Below are 18,998 nucleotides of genomic sequence, written 5' to 3' on the forward strand. Positions count from 1 at the left end.
CACTTTTGAAAAGTTTACTCTGGCCGTAGAAATGGTTCCAGGCGTTAAAAAACTCGACGTCAAGCTCTCCGCAGAGAGTCTGTAGGCGGTTGTTGAGGCTGAAGGCCTTACTGTAGAAGTCGCCCTCATCCCATGTCCGTGGTAGAATTCCTGAAATCAAAATATTAGGGGATTTAGACTTATACTGCTGGATGAGCCTACGGTACTTGTCCAGCAGTTCCTCAGACCGGGTCGTGGTGACGTCGTTTGTACCTGTGTGGAGAACAAAGAGTGAGTCATTAGAGGCCACAGCGGAGACCTCGTCCAGTGCAGCTGTGATGTCGTCAACACCAGCTCCAGGATAACAGTAGTTACGCCTACGACGGGGGACTCTGCCACAGAATTCAACCACCTGATGGCGAATCATAGAGTCACCGACCAAGAAGGTGCTCTGTTCCTCGTCCTCCCCCTCCAGCATGGCAAATCTGTTGTAGCAATGAGTAGGATAAATGGCTCTAGGGGCGGGTCTGGCTCCTCTCACGGGGTGAAGCATTCAGCGTCAGCTCTACCGGTCCCCTGTGACGTGCCTTCTTCGGAAGGTGGCTGGGCATCGAGTGCAGGTGAGGAGGGTGATAAGGCGTCACTTGCAGCAGGGGCGACGATGTTGGCCTGGATAAACTCCTGCAAGGTATCAACATTACTTGTTAGTTCGGTGATCTTCTCGCCAGCCGTCAGCCTTTCGTCCTGTTGAAGGAGTCTCGTTTCCATCTGCTGTGTCAACAGGCAGATCTTGCAGACGGTCGATCGTCCTGAGAAGAAATGACCAGAGAAGTTTCCTGTGCAAGTCGAACATTTCTTTAGCGCCATCTTGGTAAGGAGGAGAGAGCAAGTGAGTAGTGTTTATCTATATATTTGCTTTTTTTTTTTTCGTAGGGCAGCGGGTCGCGCGCGCGATTAAGTGAGAGAGAGAGAGAGAGAGAGAGAGAGAGAGAGAGAGAGAGAGAGAGAGAGAGAGAGAGAGAGAGAGAGAGAGAGAGAGAGAGAGAGAGAGAGAGAGAGAGAGAGAGGAGGAAGAGGGCGAAGGAAAGGGGGGGAGAGAGAGAGGGTGGGAACGAGATAGGGAGTGAGGAAGGAGAGACAGAGAGGGGCAAGTGGGGGGTAGTTATGAGAGAGAGAGAGAGAGAGAGAGAGAGAGAGAGAGAGAGAGAGAGAGAGAGTCGCACCCCCTCACACGCATCTTCAGACAGTGCCTAAGCGCAGGGGCCTGGCCGACCCTGTGGAAAGAGGCTCGTGTCACACCGGTTTTCAAGAAAAAGGACAAAACAGACCCAACCTACTACCGCCCAATCTCGCTCCTGTCGGTTGTTAGCAAGATCCTGGAGCGGATTACTGCTGAGCAGCTGACGCGCCACCTGAAGCTAGAACAGCTCGGCATCACAGGGCAACTGCTGCAGCTGTTTTCGAGCTACCTGCACGGCCGGAGTCTGAGGGTAGTGGTGAACGGGTGCACGTCAGGCAGTTACCCAGTCACTGCCAGCATTCCACAGGGATCAGTTCTGGGCCCGATTCTTTGGAACGCATACTTCGACGAGCTGCTCCGTGGCCTACCAGTGGCCTCAGCCTACGCCCACGACTGCACCCTGTCCCAGGGAGGAAACTGCGAACGTGATCGAAGCCACCAACCGCCATCTTGGTGACATCATGGCCTGGGGACGACGTTGGCAGGTCAAGTTTGCTGCCGAGAAGACCCAGGCCATGGTCATATCGCGTTCGGGGGAGGACGCCAGACTCCTGCAGGGACGGCTGAAGTTTGGGGACGACACCCTCGTCATCAAGGACTCCATCAACATCTTGGGGGTGGAGGTCGACTCCAGACGCAGTTTCGACCGCCACCTGGAGAGTGTGGCGCGCAGAGCCTCCCTGAGAGTGACACTCCTGTGTCGCGTGCGGCACCAGCTCGACGCAGACGGGCTCCTGAGGCTGTACAAAGCCCAGCTGAGGCCCGTCATGGAATACTCCCCTCTCTCCTGGATGAGTAGTGCCCAATGTCACCTCTCGCTGCTGGACAGAGTGCAGAGGGGGACAGAGCGACTCATCCGCCATGCCAGCAGCCTTCAGCAGCAGCGATCACATGGACACCAGTGGCGGCAGCGGCAACAAGGACAGCAGCTACATCACCAGCAGGACGCCCCCCGCTGTATGCTCGACAGCCTCGGGCACCGGAGAAGGGTCGGTGCCATCACAGCCCTACACAAGACCCAAGTCCAACATACACCTCACCTGGCGGCACTACGGGTCACTTGGAGGAGAAGCCAGCACACCACGAGAGCGGCGGTGGCTAACGACCTCCTTGAAATCCCGAGAAGCCGCACAGCCAGGTGCCAGAGGGCCTTCACGAGTGCCACGGCCCACCTGTGGAATCCCTTCACGGGTGAAGTGGGCGTTAAGGCAATGAACACCCAGCAGGTGAAGGTGGAGACTCATGCCAGGTGTCGCACTTACCCGCCCTAGTCACATCCGCCTGAGCACAAGCACAACTAGAGACAATGCTTTAAGATAGGCGACCTCAAGACAGAGGTCGTCTTTAGCATGGAGACAATTTTCCCGCCCCTTTTGTCATATGTATCTTATGTTTAAATAAAAAGAGAGAGAGAGAGAGAGAGAGAGAGAATGTCTTGCTAGGATATTATCATATTAATAATAATAATATTGTCGTGAATTGTAACCGAAGTTATATTAATAATAATAATACAGAAGAAGAAGAAGAAGAAAAAGAAAAAGAAAAAGAAAAAGAAAAAGAAGAAGAACAATAATAACAATAATAACAATAATAATATTAATAATAATAATAATAATAATAATAATAATAATAATAATAATAATAATAATAATAATAACAATAATAATAATAATAACAATAATAATAACAACAACAACAACAACAACAACAACAACAACAACAACTGACAAGAAATAATGAAAAAGAACATAAGAACATAAAAATGTAAGGAGTCTGCAAGAGGACGGTTGGCCTATACAAGGCAGCTCCTGTAATCCTAACCTCACCTTACCTCACTATCCATGAATTTATCCAACCTCTTCTTGAATGTATTTATGGTATTGGCACCCACAACATGACTGCCAAGCCTGTTCCATTCATCCACCACTCTATTAGTGAACCAATTCTTGCCTATATCTTTGCTGAATCTAAATTTATCTAACAACTTAAAATCATTGCTACGTGTCCTATCTGGATCTTTCACTACAAAAACCCTATTGACATCCCCTTTATTAAAGCCCTTCATCCATTTATAGACTTCGATAAGGTCTCTTCGCAACCTTCGCCTTTCTAGAGAGTGTAGATTTAAATGCTTATGTCTATCCTCTTAAGGCAAGTTACACCTTGAATCATTTATTTTTTGTCATTCTTCTCTGGACAGATTATAACATCTTGATATCCATTCTATAGTAGGGAAACCAGAACTGGACCGGATAATCAAGGTGAGGTTTAACTAGAGTTAAGTAAAGTTTGGGAATGGCCTCAGCGTTCCTATTGCTTACGCTCCTCGTGATGAAAACCAGTACCCTGTTTGCACGATTCTTAGCCTGAATGCATTGGGCCCTTGGACGAAAGTCAGTGCTCACAAAGACTCCTAAGACCCTCTCACACCCAGACCTGCTTAGAGGAGTGTTATTTAAGGAGTAATTATGTGAGGGGTTATTCCTACCTACACTCAGAATACTACACTTCCCGACATTGAATTCCATCTGCCACTTCCCCGCCCAATCATATAGTCTGTCAAGCTCATCCTGGAGAACGGTAGCGTCCTGGTCTGATTGGATTACTCTACCGATCTTGGTATCATCTGCAAACTTACGGACATCGCTACTAATTCCTGTGTCCAAGTCATTGATGTAAATAATAAAAAGCAGCAGACCCAGCACCGACCCCTGAGGGACTCCACTTGTAACACAGCACCATTCAGATTTTTTACCATTGATTTGCACTCTGCTTTCTACCACTAAACCACGCCCTGATCCAGTTCAAGACTTTCCCATCTACGCAGTGAGCCTGTCATTTTAGTAATAGCCGTTGATGAGGGACTTTGTCGAACGCTTTACTGAAATATATATATAGTATGTCGTAGCTTTCATCTCTGTCAACCGCCTCGGTTACTTTAGTGTAGAAGGACAACAGATTAGTAAGGCAAGACCTACTCTTCGTGAACCCATGCTGAGTCATGAATTAAACTATGCTTCTCTAGATGGTCCCGAATGCTCCTAGCTATAATTGACGTCAACATCTTGCCTACAACTGATGTTTAGCTAATTGGGCGATAATTTGAGGTGGCTGACTTGTTTCCCTTTTTTTTTAAATCGGCATCACATTAGCTACTTCCCATTGGCTAGGCACGTACCCAGAATTTACCGACATCTTAAAGATATCGGTAAGTGGGCCACTGAGGACCTCCCTTCTTGCATCCTTTCAGGACACGTGGGAATATTTCGTCTGGGCTTGGCGATTTGTTTTTCTTCACCCTACCAATCTCATCCTGGACTACCTGCCTAGTGATGGTCACATCTCTCAACTTGTCGTTATCTTCGCCCGTATATACCTGAACTCTCTCCGGAATGGTTGTCAGATTTTCCTGTGTGAAAACTGAAAGGAAATAGTCGTTCAACATTTTACTCATATCTTCCCCATTCTCAACGAGCTCTCCTGTGTTTGTTTTCAACGGTCCAATTCTCACCCTTGTTTTCGTTCTGTATAATTTAAAGAACCCCTTGGGACCGCTCTTGACCTCGTTAGCTACCCTAATCTCGTAATTCCTTTTTGCTAGGCGGGTGTTCTTCTTTACCGATCTGGCTAGTTCAACATACCGACCCCTGAGGTGGGTTTCCCTATTCTTTATTTTCCTATAAATTCCTCTTTTTCAAGCCAATATCATGCTTGAGTCTGCGGGTCATCCACTTAGGGTCGTTATTTTCCTTCCTACGTGCTTAGTAAGAATATGCTGTCCCTGACCCTCTGCTATTACTCTAACTAAATTATTGTTGGTCAGCTCTACATGGCTCCTATGTCCTCCAGGTTCCCGCCCTGAGATCTGGCCCTCATCTAGCCCTAAGGCTTCCCAGTTTACCTCCTCAAGGTGTCTTCTAAGCCCCTCGTAATCGGCTCTTCTTAAGTCTGGCACCAACACAGTGCTGAGCTCTTGGGTCACCGCCCAGTCTAAGTTAAACCTAATCTCCCTGTGATCACTACCACCGAGCTCTCCCTCAACGTCTAGCTCAATGATCATATTCTCGTTGTTTGTTAAGACTAAGTCCAAAATGTTGTTACCTCTGGTGGGCTCAGTTACTGTCTGCTTGAGAAAATTATCCTATATTACTTTCAGAAAATCCTCAGACTCTAGATCTCCCGCCACGCCTTCCCAGTCTATATTCCTATAGCTGAAATCCCCCATGATGCAGACATTTTTGCTCCTGCCTACCCTGCCAACCTTTTGTAGTAATATGTCTGTGTCCTGCCTACCTAGGTTGGGTGCCCTGTATACAACCCCTAGAGTTAGTTTGTCTCTCCCTCTGTGGACGTCCACCCAAACTGGCTCGGAGTTGCCGTTTGTTTGACAGAATTGTTAGCATTACATTTAAGTGTGTCTTTAACATAGAGTGCCATCCCCCCCCCCCCCCCTCCCCTCCCCTTCTTCCCTTTCTATTCTTGTAAAACATCTGATAACCATCTATTTCCAATTCTGACATGAAGGTTTTGTTTGCAATATCCTACCATGTTACCGTGATTGCAATAATGTTGAATTTCTCGACACATGCCTTTCCCCTCAGTAGATCTATCTTGTTCCTAAGACTCCGACTGTTGGTATAACAAGCCGTAGGACCATTTTTTTTTCTTGCATCCTTTTGATTTGTCTTTTGCTGGGATCACACATCTGCGATTTCGCTCTGCGACGGTTGGCGATTTTGAAAATGCACGAAATCGTGGGAGCATCGCCATTGTCTGCGAGTTTGCCTCTGTTTCAACTCACAGCAACAAGGCAAGGGAGGGTCGCTCACCTATACGCACACGAGGGCAACAGACGAGGGGACGTCGAGGTGAATCGTGCGTGAATGCGCGCGACTGTACGCAGAGGAGCCCAATTTTGAAAATAAAACCGGTTGCGACGGTTCGCGATGAACGCAGGGCTTGGCGACTATGCACGACCGCCCCTCGTCTAGCCGCTCGACGACGCTCGACGTCCTAGGCATGGTCGAGAAAACGTCGAGGGCGCGTCGCTGTACGACCCCTCATAGATAAAAAGGGAGGGCCCCTCAACTTGGCCGTATAGTGTCTTGGGGCTGAGTGTCTTGGGGTTGAGTGGCTGGGGGCTGAGTGCCTGGGGGCTGAGTGGCTGGAGGCTGAGTGCCTGGGGGCTGAGTGGCTGGGGGCTTTGTGGCTTTGGGCGAAGGGGTGTGCCTTGACCTCTTCGCCTCCTTGTTGGTGTCCTTCGGCATGGTGTAATGGCGGGTGAAGGGCAGGCAGGCAGGCAGGCAGGCAGCGGGTAGCAGCAGGCGGGCAAAGTAGTGGCGTGTAGCAGGACGGTGTGAGTGCGAGCGTACTGACTAGGGGTGGGCAGGTACCGGTACTAACGGCACCAGCTAAGCGGTACGGCACCGTTACCAGATTGCTCGGTACCGGTACCAGATTGCTCGGATTTATTTATTGGATTTATTGGATAATTCTTCATGTCCAATTCTTTTTTTTTTTAGGTTGCTAACATATATTGTTATTGTTATTAGACTATGATCAAGTACACCCATAATAACTACGTATACTTGCTATTTTTTTTTATATTCACGGTGGCCGAAGTGATAGCGTACTGGACCCACATTCGCCGCGTGATGGACGACGCGGGTTCGAATCCTCACGCTACCACTCGGATTTTTCGGTCACCGCCGAGTGGCTTAAAACTACCCACATGCTGTCCTGAAGACCACCCTTCAACCCGGACTCTAGAGGAAGCCGTCCAAGCGAATCAAGTACGAGTTCCGGGGGGCAGCATGAGTCAATGCAAGATGGCGCCACTATAAAACACTCGCCTGCGCCAGAACGGGCTGGGTCGACCATCAGGCCCCACCTGGAAGAAGCCTTGGGCCGACCATAAGGCCCCACCGGGAAGATGCCTACCGGCGCAATAGGCAACAACGTAAAAAATAAAAAATAAAAAATAAAAAATTCAGAGAGAGAGTACAACAGAAGAAACATCCTAATTGAGGGCAGAAATAAATGAGAGGAAAAAGTCCACTGTGTGTGTGTGTGTGTGTGTGTGTGTGTGTGTGTGTGTGTGACACACACACACACACACACACACACACACACACAGTGGACTTTTTCCTCTCATTTATTTCTGCCCTTAATTAGGATGTTTCTTCTGTTGTGTTGAGTGTTGATAGGTGGAGAAATTGAGTTTTTGAGGCATTGAAGGACACAAGGTTCCTTCTGCCCCAATCGGAAATGATTGCAAGGTCTGAGGTTAAGCATTCTGCAGCCTCCAGTCTGGAGTCCTGTACTTCCAGTTGAGAGGGTCTTCTATTGAAAGAAGTTGAATAATGCAGAGTGGAGTCGTCGGCGTATGAGTGGACAGGACAGTTTGTTATGGAAAGATCATTGATGAATAACAGGAAGAGAGTGGGTGATAGGACAGACCCCTGTGAAACACCACTGTTGATTGGTTTAGGGGAAGAAAAGTGACCGCCTACCACCGCAGAGATAGAACGGCCGAAAAGGAAACTGGAGATAAAGGAACAGAGAGAGGGATAGAATCCGAAAGAGGGCAGTTTAGAAAGCAAAGACTTGTGCCAGACTCTATCGAAGGCTTTCGATATGTCTAGCGCAACAGAGAAAGTTTCACCGAAACGGCTAAGAGAGGATGACCAAGAGTCAGTTAAGAGAGCAAGAAGATCGCCAGTAAAACGCCCCTTGCATTACCCATACTGGCGATCAGATAGAAGGTCAGAAGTGGAAAGGCGCTTTTGAATCTTCCGGTTAAAGATTGATTCAAAAGCTTTAGATATACATGAAAGTAAAGCTATAGGGCGGTAGTTTGAGGGATTGGAACAGTCACCCTTCTTAGGCACAGGCTGTACAAAGGCATGCTTCCAGCAGGAAGGAAAGGTAGATGTTGATAGACAGAGACGAAAGAGTGAATGATCTTGTCATCTTACTTTCACCATACTATGTAAACATAAAAAAAGCGTCCACGTTTTAGGCCATCCACGTTTCAGACCATGCACGTTTTAGGCCACATGCACGTTTTAGGCCAATCTTCATCTACTTGTGTGTGTGTGTGTGTGTGTGTGTGTGTGTGTGTGTGTGTGTGTGTGTGTGTGTGTGTGTGTGTGTGTGTGTGTGTGTGTGTGTGTGTGTGTGTGTGTGTGTGTGTGTGTGTGTGTGTGTGTGTGTGTGTGTGTGTATATATATTTTGGATCTATAACCAAAGAAACACACACTTACGCAACATTCAGTCCAATGGCGACATCCACGAAGTCTTCCTCCTGTTCGATCCAGTTCACCGTCACCTGTGAAGGGCACGCGAAATGATAGTAGTTGATGAAAATAATGATAAATGATAATTTATTTTCCGAGCAATCTTTGTCTTCTGGAGTAATTGCACTGTGCCTTTTTTTGTTCTAGGAACTGTATTTTGACTTTCATTTACTGAAAAAGGATTGCAAATTAAATGATAAATGGAGCACAAAGAAACCGTTAAAGTACTCCTCCTGAACGGAAGATAACATAAAGCGGCCAGTTCACAACGACCTTCAAAGGATTTAACATGATGAATGGAAAAAAAAAATCTCGTGAATAATTAGTAAAGATATGCACTCTCTAACCTTTACGAACCAAGCGACCTCGGACATTTGCGAGAGTGTTATAGGGTGGGCGAGGCCGGCTCCGATCTTGTTGCACCTGTCGAGGGCATCCAGAAAGGTGGAGTTAGCCGATGACGCCTCCACCAACTGATAGCAGCGAACACCGACCAGATGAAACCCGGGAGGGCACGAGGCTGCGGGGAGAGGTGGAAGATTTGGTTAAGGTTTGCGTACAGGAGGACAGTAGACCTCACCGCTCCACGTAAGATCACGCATACTTACCTGGGTATCTGCAGCTTACGCTCCTCTTGCTGTTGCAGTAAGTGCTTATGAAGTGATTGTTTTTCTTCACCGTCACGCACTTATACAATCTCTGTGACTGCGAAAAGAAAACAACGTGAAATGGATAATAAATAAAATGTTCCCGGAGCAAAGAATTGCGAGATTTTGATACGTGATGAGGAATTGTATGGCTTCTGATTTCAGAATAATCGTGAAGAAATATACAGACGGTAAAAATATTACTGAAATTTGATGATATCTCTCTCTCTCTCTCTCTCTCTCTCTCTCTCTCTCTCTCTCTCTCTCTCTCTCTCTCTCTCTCTCTCTCTCTCTCTCTCTCTCTCTCTCTCTCTCTCTCTCTCTCTCTCTCTCTCTCTCTCTCTCTCACCCGTTCATCTTCAGTCTCGTTCATGTTCTGCTTTCTGATAGGCATGTCGTCATTCAGGGGGGGGAGGTAGGTGAACGGGTTCCTGGACCTGTAGGAGAGAAGGTGTTGGTAGGCAAACTCCAGACGTGTGTGTGTGTGTGTGTGTGTGTGTGTGTGTGTGTGTGTGTGTGTGTGCGCGCGCTTAATCAAGTTTGACCAATAAGTGTGACCTCTTATCATTACCTTTAAGTGTAACCGATAACTGAGACTTTAGAGTATGCTCATCATGTGTTTATTTTAACTGCGATCCTCAAGTGTACCCTCTAATTTCTTATTTGACCCTTACTGGAGGAAGTAGCCGGTAAAGTATTCCACGTCTTCCGAGGCGTCACTGTTCTCGTTCAGGTCGTTGAAGTCAGTGATGTAGGCCAACGTTGCGTCGTACTTGGCACACCTGTGGAAGTGTACCGCCATCAGGTGCAAGGTCATTGGCTAGTTTCTTCCGTGCAAGTTTAACCTTTTCTTGAATCTCTTGATTATGATGATGGTGATGATGATGATGCTGATGAAGTAGAAGAAACAGAAGAAGAAGAAGAAGAAGAAGAAAAAGAAGAAGAAGAAGAAGAAGAAGAAGAAGAAGAAGAAGAAGAAGAAGAAGAAGAAGAAGAAGAAGAAGAAGAAGAAGAAGAAGAAGAAGAAGAAGAAGAAGAAGAAGAAGAAGAAGGAGATGTATACGATCATCAAGATTTGGAGATACTCATAGCCTGCCCAACCTCATAAGAGAAATAAGGACGTTAGACGAGGAGAAGAAAAAAATTAAAAGAGAAGAAGATAAAGGAGAACAAGAACAAGAAGGACAAGAAAACTCAACACCGCAGACCAACCCTTACTTGAAAGAACCCCAAACTAGACAATACTCCTGTACTTGAAAGAAGATCAGTCAAGACAATAAAGAGACAGCAGGTACTCACATAGCCGCTCCCTGAACGCTGTTCACCATAGGAGTGAAGAATCTAATGCACGCCGACATGTCCTTCGTCTTCGTAAATTCACTGGGACACGTGATTGGGATATCTGTTTGGAGAGAGAGAGAGAGAGAGAGAGAGAGAGAGAGAGAGAGAGAGAGAGAGAGAGAGAGAGAGAGAGAGAGAGAGAGAGAGAGAGAGAGAGAGAGAGAGAGAGAGAGAGAGAGAGAGAGAGAGAGAGAGATACAGAGTGACAGACAGATCATTAACAACCAGTAACAATCAAAATAATAAAAAATACACCAAAACTGGGATGGATTCGCTGATGTCATTTCAATTATCAAAATGTTATCATTATTATTATGATCATTATTATTATTATTATTATTATTATTATTATTATTATTATTATTATTATTATTATTATTATTATCATTATTATTATTATTATTAATATTATCATTATTATTATTATCAATGTTATTATTGTTATTAATGTTATTACCATTATTATGACTACTACTACTACTACTACTACTACTACTACTACTACTACTACTACTACTATTACTGCTGCTGCTGTTGCTGCTACTTCTACTACTACTACTACTACTACTACTACTACTACTACTACTACTATTACAACTACTACTACTACTACTACTACTACTACTACTACTACTACTACTACTACTACAACTGTCATCATCATCATTATCATTCTTTTCATCATCATTATCGTCAAGAATATCAACATCGTATGGACAACACCTTGCTATACGTACCTTGACCGCTGTTCTTTGGCTTGATCCAGACGTGAATGTAATAGTTCTGGAGAAAGTACACAGAGAAGGGGAGGAAGAGGAATTCCTGTGGAAGAGAAAACGTTTACGCGAAATTTAAATGCGATTTGTCGAAATGGAAAACGCTGTTGATGTTGCTATTGTTGATGGTAGCGGTAAAAAAAAAAAGTCGTAGTAGTAATAGTAGTAGTAGTAGTAGTAGGAGGAGGAGGAGGAGGAGCATTAGCAGCAGTAGTAATGGTAGTAATAGTAGTAGTAGTAGTAGTAGTAGTAGTAGTAGTAGTAGTAGTAGTAGTAGTAGTAGTTGTAGTAGTAACAGTAGTAGTAGTAGTAGTAGTTAAAGTAGAAGCAGTAGTAGTAGTGGTAATGGTGGTATTATTATTATTATTATTATTATTATTATTATTAGTAGTAGTAGTAGTAGTAGTAGTAGTAGTAGTAGTAGTAGTAGTAGTAGTAGTAGTAGAAGTAGTAGTAGTAGTATAGTCTGTTTCATTCCATCTGTCCACTCGCAAACGTAGATGAGGCACCTGTGCATTGTTAGTTCGTAATTGTGTGAAGATCCATTTTTTTTGGGGGGGGGTTCTATATTTGAATGTTAGTGTATACAAAGAATCCTCAAACCCTCATATATAAACCGCAAACACACTGATTTGCATCGATGATATATAATTACAATCTACCATACAGGCACACGAAAAACAAACTTGTATCAAACAGTATAGTCAGGTCATACTCGAACGATCTATAGTTTTTAAAATCACTGATCTCTATAATATTATAGAACAGTGTTTCAAATAGCTATAATTCATCTCATTGCAGGTACATAAAATTACATATGGCTCAGCAAGTGCCTACGCATAAGGTTTTGATAATTTGTTGCATGTAAATAACCAGTAAACCCTATATTATGGAACGGACACTTGCCCCAGCCTTGTCATTCAGCCGCGAATTTTGGAAAATCAACCGCTTTGGTGCGAATCACCATAACTTCCTTATTTATGGGACTACAGTAACGTTTTTGGTATCAATGGACGGCAAAATGGAAGGGCTATATTTTGTAATTAGCGATCGGGCTTGAAAACTGACTCGAAGGGGTAAAGAATCGAATAAATTCGCAAAAAAACGACTCGGAAAAAAAAATATTTTTGAGTTCCCAACCATGAAACCCACTCATTGTTTAAGAATTTCAAAAATACTTATTTAACAAATGATTTAGCCCTGCCAATGTACTTTCCAATATGGTACATAACATTTCCCTGCTCCCAGTAGTTTCCTCGTTTGAGCTCGAAACGTAAACCCTGTCGAGAGCGATTTTGACGAACTCCTAACACTTTGCCGTTTTTGTCTAGTGTGGCCTTGCTATTGTCTCTAGAAGGCTGTAATTTGGCATGTAGCCCTTCTTGGCAATTTAGTTTAACCAACTTAAAGGATGTTTTGATAGCTCGATTCCAAGGTCGTCGTCGGGCCGTCACGAAATAGCCTGTTTTCGGCCATTTGCTGCGATTTGGACACGTCGTAGTTTTTTGCTTATAACTTTTTTTTTTAATTTAATGCTTTTCAATTTGTGTTTGTGATTATTAATCTATATTAAACGAGCTTTCATTTGCCACCAAACACGCCTTCCTAGCTTCATTAGTTTTCGCTCGAGCTCAACCAGAACTCGCGACGAACTGACTCATTTCACGCGCCGCGACGGAAAATTTCCTGACGCCACAAAAATTATTACATCTGCATAAAAATTCATATATGAACACTTCACTATGTTGACTAACTTGTATTAAAACCATTTTAAGATATCTAAATAAAAAAACGGTACTATTTTTTTTATAATCATTTCATTATATTAAGCGCCTTATTATATTATTTCTTATTTTTTTTAGTATTCAACCATATTTCTTCCCATTTATGAATTATACATTTAATTTATTTTCTTTTGATACCATATATATATATATATATATATATATATATATATATATATATATATATATATATATATATATATATATATATATATATATATATATATATTTTTTTTTTTTTTTTTTTTTTTTTTTACGTCGCTGCCTGTTGCGCCGGTAGGCATCTTCCTGGTGGGGCCTGATGGTCGGCCCAAGGCTTCTTCCAGGTGGGGCCTGATGGTCGGCCCAGCCCGTTCTGGCGCAGGCGAGTGTTTATAATGGCGCCATCTTGCATTGGCTCATGCTGCCCCCCGGAACTCGTTCTTGATTCGATTGGACGGCTTCCTCTAGAGTCCGGGTTGATGGGTGGTCTTCAGGACAGCATGTGGGTAGTTTTAAGCCACTCGGCGGTGACTGAAAAATCCGAGTGGTAGCGTGGGGATTCGAACCCGCGTCGTCCATCACGCGGTGAATGTTGGACCCGTATATATATATATATATATATATATATATATATATATATATATATATATATATATATATATATATATATATATATATATATATATATATATATATATATATATATATATATATATATATATATAATATATAAATTATATTAAGGGCCTTATTATACATGTGATGTCTTATTTTTCTTAGTATTCATCAATATTTCTTTTCATTTACGAATAATACATTTAAGATGTTTTCTTTTGATAACATAAAAAATAAAAATAATATATATATATATATATATATATATATATATATATATATATATATATATATATATATATATATATATATATTTGGGATCAAAAGAAAGTAAATTAAATGTATTATTCATAAGTGAGAAGAAATATGGTTGAATACTAACAAAAATAATTAAAAAAAATAACATGTATAATAAGGCCCTTAATATAGGTTGATTTATATAGTGAAATGATTATAAAGAAATAGTTACCTTTTTTTAGATATCTTTAAATGGTTTTAATACAAATTAGTTAACATATTGAAGTGTTCATATATGAATTGTTATGGATATATATTAATTTCTGTGGCGTCAGGAAGCATTTCCTCGCGGCGCGTGAAATGATTTACATAGATTTACATAGAAAATCAGACCACACAGACCCCATGGTCCAGACTTGGTGGTCTGTCCTTAAACCTAAGTGATTTTACATTAATCAGAAGACTCCAAAACGTTGCATTTCTACTCTAGTTGATATTAAGTTGAAGGAAGTGACGGTCGAGCTTATTTTTGAAGGAGTCAATCGTGTTACACTGGACCACTGATGATGGGAGCTTATTATGAGTCAGATTCGGCGAATGTTCGTCGCGACGTCTGATCGAGCTCGAGCGAAAACTACTGAAGCTCTTTTAGTACCGACTAATAATCACAAACAGAAATTGGAAAGCATTAAATAAACAAAAAAAAGTTATAACCAAAAACTAGGACGTATCCAAATCGCGGCAAAAGGGCCGAAAAACAGGTTATATAGTGACGGCTCGACGATGAACTTGGAATCGAGCTATCAAAACATCCTTCGTGTTGGTCAACCTACATTGCTAAGAGTGGCCGCATGCCATATTACAGCCTTCTCTTCCTTACCGAAACACAGGTTTGTGAGGCTACTGACAGCAATCTCTACTCTGTTCCCTCCTACTTTCTCTATCCTAAATTTCAATCCAAAGCTGGTTGTTGCGCCTACGTGCGCAACGACATCACTTGCTCTCGTGCCCACGACCTTGACTCTTCTGAATTTTCCACCATCTGGTTAAGGCTTCACTGTCATTCTATTACTAAATACATATGTGCTGTTTATCTCTCACCTAACTCTACCAACTATGTAAAATTCTTTGACTATTTGAATTCTAAAGTGGAGCACATCTTGACCCACTCTCCCTTCGCTGAAATTTCCATCTTGGGAGATTTCAATGTTCACCACCAGCTTTGGCTTTCATCCTCTTTCACTGACCATCCTGGTGAACAAGCCTACAACTTTGCTATCCTCAACGACCTAGAGCAGTTGGTCCAGCACCCTACACGTATTCCCGACCGTCTTGGAGATCGGCCCAACATTGTAGACCTCTTCATTACCTCAAACCCTTCTGCTTATTCTGTCAAACTGTTCTCTCCGTTGGGCTCCTCCGATCACAATCTTATTTCTGCATCCTGTCCTATCGCTCCTGTACGCCCTCTGGACCCACCGAAGAGGCGATGCTTCTGGCATTTTGCTTCAGCTCGGTGGGACGACCTTAGGATGTACTTTTTCGATTTCCCGTGGAATGATTATTGCTTCCAGGATAGAGACCCCTCTGTGTGTGCTCAGCGCATCACAGAGGTGATTGTCTCTGGAATGGAGGCATACATTCCTCGTTCTTTCTCTACTCCTCACGCTAGAAAGCCTTGGTTTAATCACGCTTGTTCTCGTGCTGTCAATGATAGAGAGGTAGCTCACAAAAGGTACCAGAGCGTTCAAACTAATGCTAATTATGAACTTTACATTTCTGCCCGAAATCGTGCCAAATCTATTCTCCGACTAACCAAAAATTCTTTCATTAATAGAAAATGTCAAAACCTTGCTTTCTCTAACTCTTCCCGTGACTTCTGGCATCTAGTCAAAAACATCTCCTTCAACTTCACTTCTTCATCTTTCCCTCCACTCCTCAGTCCTGACGGCAACACTGCCGTCTCATCTATCTCTAAGGCTGAACTCTTCTCTCAAACTTTTTCTAAAAACTCCACTCTGGACGATTCTGGGCATATTCCTCCTACTCATCCCCCCTCTGACTCCTTTATGCCTGTTATAAAGATTCTTCAAAATGATGTTTTCTATGCCCTCTCTGGCCTCAATCCTCAGAAGGCTTATGGACCTGATGGAGTGCCTCCTATTGTCCTTAAAAACTGTGCCTCCGTGCTGTCACCCTGCCTGGTCAAACTCTTTCGCCTCTGCCTGTCAACATCTACCTTTCCTTCTTGCTGGAAGTATGCCTTCATACAGCCTGTACCTAAGAAGGGTGACCGCTCCAATCCCTCAAACTACCGTCCTATAGCTTTACTTTCTTGTTTATCTAAAGCTTTTGAATCAATCCTTAACCGGAAGATTCAAAAGCACCTTTCCACTTCTGACCTTCTATCTGATCGCCAGTATGGGTTCAGCAAGGGGCGTTCTACTGGTGATCTCCTAGCCTTCTTAACTGACTCTTGGTCATCCTCTCTTAGCCGTTTCGGTGAAACTTTTGCTATTGCGCTGGACATATCAAAAGTTTTTTATAGGGTCTGGCACAAATCGTTGCTGTCTAAACTCCCCTCCTACGGTTTCTATCCTTCTCTGTACCTTTATCTCCAGTTTCCTTTCTGACCGTTCTATTTCTGCCGTGGTAGACGGTCACTGTTCTTCCCTAAATCTATTAATAGTGGTGTCCCACAGGGTTCTGTCCTATCTCCCACTCTTTCTGTTGTTCATTGAGGATCTTCTTTCCAAAACGAACTGTCCTATCCATTCCTACGCCGATGATTCCACTCTGCATTATTCAACTTCATTTAATAGAAGACCCACCCTTCAGGAACTTAACGACTCAAGGCTGGAGGCTGCAGAACGCTTAGCCTCAGACCTTACTATTATTTCCGATTGGGGCAAGAAGAACCTGGTGTCCTACAACGCCTCAAAAACACAGTTTCTCCACCTATCCACTCGACACAATCTTCCAAACAACTATCCCCTATTCTTTGACAACACCCAGCTATCACCTTCCTCAACACTAAACATCCTCGGTCTATCCTTAACTCAAAATCTCAACTGGAAACTTCATATCTCATCTCTTACTAAATCAGCTTCCTCGAGGCTGGGCGTTCTGTACCGTCTCCGCCAGTTCTTCTCCCCTGCACAGTTGCTGTCCATATACAGGGGCCTTGTCCGCCCTCGTATGGAGTATGCATCTCATGTGTGGGGGGGCTCCACTATATCAGCTCTTCTGGACAGAGTGGAGGCTAAGGCTCTTCGTCTCATCAGCTCTCCTCCTCATACTGATAGTCTTCTACCTCTTAAATTCCGCCGCAATGTTGCCTCTCTTTCTATCTTCTATCGATATTTCCACGCTGACTGCTCTTCTGAACTTGCTAACTGCATGCCTCCCCCCCTTCCGCGGCCCCGCTGCACTCGACTTTCTACTCATGCTCATCCCTATACTGTCCAAACCCCTTATGCAAGAGTTAACCAGCATCTTCACTCTTTCATCCCTCACGCTGGTAAACTCTGGAACAATCTTCCTTCATCTGTATTTCCTCCTGCCTACGACTTGAACTCTTTCAAGAGGAGGGTATCAGGACATCTCTCCTCCCGAAACTGACCTATCTTTCGGCCACCTCTTTGGATTCTTTTTAGGAGCAGCGAGTAGCGGGCTTTTTTTTATTAATGTTTTTTTTTTTGTGCCCTTGAACTGTCTCCTTTGCTGAAAAAAAAAAATAGCAAGGCCACACTACACAAAAACGGCAAAGTTTCTGGAGTTCGTCAAAATCGCTCTCGACAGGGTTTACGTTTCGAGCTCTAGCGACGAAACTGCTGGGAGAAGGGAAATGTTATGCACCATATTGGAAAGCAGATTGGCATGGCCAAATCATTTGTTAAATATTTTTTTTTTTAAATTCTCAAAAAAAATGAGTGGGTTTCAAAGTTGGGGACTCAAAAATAAGTTTTTTTCAGAGTAGTTTTTCGCGAATGTATTCGATTTTTTACCCTTTCGAGTCGTTGTTTGAGCCCGGTCGCTACTTCCAATATATAGCCTTTTCATGTTGCTGTCGAATGATACCAAAAACTTTAGTGTAGCCCCAGAAATAAGGGAGTTATGGCGATTCGCACCAAAGTGGTTGATTTTCCAAAATTCGAGGCTTAATGACAAAGGCGCCGCAAAATCAAAAGAGTAAGCCGTCCATTACTTGAGATGTCACTGAAATAACATACTGTGTAATATTCGAAAAAGCCTAGCGTCCCATTTAACCGTTATAATCTACAATTTCATGTAATTTCGAACATTAATCATTATTTACATACAGTAGATTATTACAATACCCTTTTTTTGCCCTTCCACTACTGATAAATTATAGGTATTTGAAAGGCAATAGAGATCATTGTAATATGATCTGACAATACTGTTTCATACAAGCTTGTCTTTTCGTGTGTTTGTATGGTCTACTATTGATGGAAATCGGCACGCTTGGGATTTATAAAGACAGATTTTTTTTCTATACATAAACTTTAGCATGAATATCCATCACAATAATTGATTTTCACGTATTCACGAACTGGAAATGCGCAGGTGCCATATCCATAAAAACATCCCGCTTTGTTGATGGACAGTGAAAATGAAACAGACCGTTGAAGTAGTAGTATTAGCATTAGTAGTATCAGTAATGTAATTAGTACAAGTAGAACTAGTATCATCAGCAGAAGGTGTGGTAGTAGTAGTAGTAATAGTAGTAGTAGTAGTAGTAGTAGTAGTAGTAGTAGTAGTAGTAGTAGTAGAAGTAGTAGTAGTAGTAGTAGTAGTAGTAGTAGTAGTAGTAGTAGCAGTAGTAGTAGTAGTAGTAGTAGTAGTAGTAGTAGTAGTAGTAGTAGTAGTAGTAATAGTAGTAGTAGTAGTAGTAGTAGTAGTAGTAGTAGTTATTGTTGTAGTAGTAGTATCGGTAGTAGTAGCAGTAATAGTAGTAGTTTTAGTAGTGGTAGTAGTAGTAGTAGTAGTAGTAGTAGTAGTAGTAGTAGTAGTAGTAGTAAAAAAAAACTAGAGGTAATAGTATTAGAAGCAACACGACCACCACCAACAACAACAA

The sequence above is a fragment of the Eriocheir sinensis genome, chromosome 30 (assembly GCF_024679095.1).
Source record: "Eriocheir sinensis breed Jianghai 21 chromosome 30, ASM2467909v1, whole genome shotgun sequence".
In the NCBI taxonomy this organism is placed as follows: Eukaryota; Metazoa; Arthropoda; class Malacostraca; order Decapoda; family Varunidae; genus Eriocheir; species Eriocheir sinensis.